The sequence below is a fragment of the Pinus tabuliformis genome, chromosome 8 (genome assembly GCF_031772625.1).
Source record: "Pinus tabuliformis cultivar Carrire ecotype Pingquan chromosome 8, CPIR1, whole genome shotgun sequence".
Lineage (NCBI taxonomy): Eukaryota > Viridiplantae > Streptophyta > Pinopsida > Pinales > Pinaceae > Pinus > Pinus tabuliformis.
The window spans coordinates 850,934,567-850,939,585 of record NC_142294.1 but is presented as its reverse complement, the minus strand read 5'-3'; positions in this window follow the sequence as shown (position 1 = coordinate 850,939,585).

Sequence of the window (5,019 nt, the reverse complement as noted above, 5' to 3'; positions counted from 1 at the left end):
TGAGAAAGAACAAGAAATTTTCACTTTTGCGGGCTGAAAACAAGTCTTTGATGTTTATAAAAATTCCAGAGAGGTGTTGAGTGTCTTGTAGGATAGTTGTGCAAAGACAAGGTCCTACAAAAACAATATTTAGATTAATGACATGAAAAGTGTATTGTCGCCATTCCTGTGGTAGTGTTTTTGTGGCAATGGTGTACCAAAATACACCTCCTTAGAAGTTGAATGTTCCTTGCGAAGCACCACAAGAAAGGATTCCCTAGATTTTTGCCACTAAAGTACCTTCGTCCCACATGAGCATTTGAGTATTTAGGTTAATAATAATCAATTATGAGTACCAAGCATTAGATGGGTTAGGTATCCCCAAGGAGTACTACACGTACTAGACCTAAGATGAACCCCCCTTGAATTGGGTCTATGCCATGCTTGAGTATTTCTTTCCATGGGATGATTGAAGTATTTTAAGCTCCCTAAAAATTCAACATGCTTCAAAGGCATAACATGACGATGGCAGCTTATGGGAGGCCTACCCCTAATGGTCCTAATCTGAACTGTTAATTTTTTGGTGGCGCCTATGGTGAAACTTAGTTGGTTCAATCTATGGTCATGTTTAAGGAGTCTTAGTTCACTTATGGAGTGATTTTGTAAGCCAAAATAGACTAAGTACCCAAATCTCCAAAAAAGGAGTTTCCTTGAGTACAAAGTGTATGGACTCTTAGTGTGTGATGGAAGTGAGCATAAAAGTTGTGATAAGATATGCATATAACGTGATCCTTTACAGTGTCCTTCTAATTACACTAAGTGTTGATTTCTTCTTATTTGGAAAATAGAAATATATTGTGGATTATGGGACACTTGCACTTTTCCTATTAAACTATGTTGAGTTGAACAAGGGAGATGGAAATCAAATGCTTTCAAGAAAGTTTTCATATGCAAGCCTACGTTCATCTAAGAGACAATAGGGAAGAAAAGATTACTTTTTTTCTCCAATTAATTTTTCTCGTAGTCCCAAAAAATTTTGTATTTAATTCTTTGGTTAGTAGTAATATTTGTGGATGATGAGCCACGTGCTTCTTTACTAATTAAGCTATGCGATTTGTAGAAAATTTTAGCAAGATAGTTTGAAAAACGTATGTGTAATTTGGCCACTTACTTTTCTCCCTAATTAAGCTATGTGCCTTGCAAATGCAAAATGAAAAATACCCTAATTTCTCTACCAATTGAGTTTAGTAAAGAAGCTAGGGGTATTAAACATCAAATATAGAATTCAGAGGTGAATGGAATTTACTATAGGCCACCAATCACCAGAGAAAAGAGAAAAATACAAGGCTCCTTTTTCTTTCTGGTGATGATGTGAGTTTATCTGCACACTGATGTGTGTGCACATATGCCAGAGAAAAAGTTGTGTGGGTTAGAAAGAACAAGAAATTTTCACTTTTGCGAGCTCAAAACAGGTCTTTGATGTTTATAAAAATTCGAGAGAGGTGTTGAGTGCCTTCTAGGATAGTTGTGCAAAGACGAGGTCATACAGAAAAAGTATTTAGATTAATGACATGAAAATTGTATGGTTTCCATTCCTGTGGTAGTGTTTTTGTAGCAATGTTGTACCAAAATACACCTCCTTAGAAGTTAGATTTTGCCTGCAATGGACCACAGCAAAGGATTCCCTAGATTTTGGCCATTAAAGTACCTTCGTCCGATGTGAGCATTTCAGTGTTTAGTTTATTGGTAGTCAGTTATGAGTACCGCGCTTTAGATGGGTCATTATCCACAAAGAGTACTACACGTACTAGACCTAAGATGAACCCCCTTTGAATTGGGTCTATGCCATGCTTGAGTATTTTTTCCGCGGGACGATTGAAGAATTTTAAGCTCCATAAAATTTCAACATGTTTCAAGGGTGTAATATGACCATGGTATTTTATGGGAGGCCTACCCCCACTGGTCCTAATGTGAACTATAAATTTTTTGGTGGCACCTATGGTGAAACTTAGTTGGTTCAATCTATGGTCATGTTTAAGGAGTCTTAATTCACTTATGGAGTGTTTTGTAAGCCAAAAATAGACTAAGTACAAAAATCTCAAAAAAAGGAGTACCCTTGGGTACAAAGGGTATGGACTCTTAGTGTGTGATGGAAGTGAGCATAAAAATTGTGATAAGATGTGCATATAAGGTGATCCTTTACAGTGTCATTCTAATTACACTAAGTGTTGATTGCTTCTTAATTGAAAAATAGAAATATATTGTGGATTATGGGACACTTGCACTTTTCCTATTAAACTATGTTGAGTTGAACAAGGGAGATGGAAATTCAAATGCTTTCAAGAAAGTTTTCATATGCAAGCCTACATTCATCTAAGAGACGCAAGGGAAGAAAATATTACTTTTTTTCTCCAATTAAATTTTCTCGTAGTCCCAAAAAATGTTGAATTTAATTCTTTGGTTAGTAGTAATATTTGTGGATGATGAGCCACGTGCTTCTTTACTAATTAAGCTATGCAATTTGTAGAAAATTTTAGCAAGATAGTTTGAAAAACATATGTGTAATTTGGCCACTTACTTTTCTCCCTAATTAAGCTATGTGTCTTGTAAATGCAAAATGAAAAATACTCTAATTTCTCTACCAGTTAAGTTTAGTAAAGAAGCTAGGGGTATTAAACATCAAATATAGAGTGCAGAGGTAAATGGAATTCACTAAAGGCCACTAATCACCAGAGAAAAGAGAAAAATACAAGGCTCCTTTTTCTTTCTGGTGATGATGTGAGTTTATCCGCACACTGATGTGTGTGCACGCATGTCAAAGAAAAAGTCGCGTGGGTGAGAAAGAACAAGAAATTTTCACTTTTGCGAGCTCAAAACAGGTCTTTGATGTTTATAAAAATTCGAGAGAGGTCTTGAGTGCCTTGTAGGATAGTTGTGCAAAGACGAGGTCCTAGAGAAAAAATATTTAGATTAATGACATGAAAAATGTATGGTTGCCATTCCTGTGGTAGTGTTTTTGTGGCAATGGTGTACCAAAATACACCTCCTTAGAAGTTAAATTTTCCCTACAAAGGACCACAGCAAAGGATTCCCTAGATTTTGGCCATTAAAGTACCTTCGTCCCATGTGAGCATTTGAGTTTTTAAGTTATTAGTAGTTAGTTATGAGTACCACGCTTTAGATGGGTCATGTATCCACAAAGATTACTACACGTACTGGACCTAAGATGAACCCACTTTAAATTAGGTCTATGCCATCCTTGAGTATTTTTTTTCGTGGGACGATTGAAGAATTTTAAGCTCCCTAAAAATTCAACATGTTTCAAAGGTGTAATATGACCATGGTAGTTTATGGGAGGCCTACCCCCACTGGTCCTAATGTGAACTATAAATTTTTTGGTGGCACCTATGGTGAAACTTAGTTGGTTCAATCTATGGTCATGTTTAACGAGTCTTAATTCACTTATGGAGTGATTTTGTAAGCCAAAATATACTAAGTACCCAAATCTCCAAAAAAGTGGTTCCCTTGAGTACAAAGTGTATGGACTCTAAGTGTGCGATGGAAGTGAGCATAAAAGGTGTGGTAAGATGTGCATATAAGGTGATCCTTTACAACGTCCTTCTAATTACACTAAGTGTTGATTACTCCTTAAATGGAAAATAGAAATATATTGTGGATTTTTGGACACTTACTCTTTTCCTATTAAACTATCTCAGTTGAAAAAGGGAGATGGAAATTCAAATGCTTTTGAGAAAGTTTTCATATGCAAGCCTATGTTTGTCTAAGGGACGCAAGGGAAGAAAAGATTATTTTTTTTCTCCAAGAAAATTTTCTCGTAGTCCCAAAAAATGTCAAATTTAATTCTTTGGTCAGTAGTAATATTTGTGGTTGATGGGCCAATTGCTTCTTTACTAATTAAGCTATGTGATTTGCAGAAAATTTTAGCAAGATAGTTTGAAAAACATATGTGTAATTTGGCCACTTACTTTTCTCCCTAATTAAGCTATGTTTCTTGCAAATGCAAAACGCAAAGTACTCTAATTTCTCTACCAATTGAGTTTAGTAAAGAAAGTAGGGGTATTAAACATCAAATATAAAATGTAGAGGTGAATGCAATTCACTAAAGGCTACCAATCACCTGAGAAAAGAGAAAAACACAAGGCTCCTTTTTCTTTTGGGTGAAGATGTGAGTTTATCCGCACATTGATGTGTGTGCACGTATGTCAGAGAAAAATTTGAATGAGTGAGAAGGAACAAGAAATTTTCACTTTTTGGGCTCAAAATAGGCCTTGATGTTTATAAAAATTCTAGAGAGGTGTTGAGTGCCTTGTAGGATAGTTGTGCAAAGACGAGGTCCTACAAAAACAATATATAGATTAATGAAAAGAAATGTGTATGGTCGCCATTCTTGTGGTAGTGTTTTTTTGGGAATGGTGTACCAAAATACACCTCCTTAGAAGTTGATTGTTCCTTGCAAAGGACCATAGGAAGAATTGGTGATGTTAGTGGATGGACTAAAATAAACACAATAATGTAAATAATGGAAACAATGCATACATAAACATAAACTAAACAAATAGGTAAATACACAAAAAATGCTCAAATCGAACAAACAAATCAATAAGATAATGGAAAAAGCTCCCTTTATTGACTACTAGTAGTAGAGGTTGAATACAATAGATAAATTTTAGACACTTGAAGAGAATTAGTTGAGATGTGGTGCTTAAAAATCTTGAGCAAGGGGGTTTCCTTTCCCCAATCTCTTTACAAGTTTATCGTCTCTCTCAAAGAAGTATGAAGACGCTCCAATGGTGGATTCCTCTTTTATCACTAGGATGATGGATTGTGTAGAAGAAATGTTGCCAACATGGTAGTGCTCTTCCCTTCTTTGGCTTCAACAATGCAATGGTGGTTTATTATGATAGCAATTTGGCCAACATAACAATGTCTCATATTTTGGCTTTCCCATGACACGTTTGTATAGAATTTTTTGAATCCATCATCCCTCTCTTGGCTTATGCATGATAATGACACAAGAGT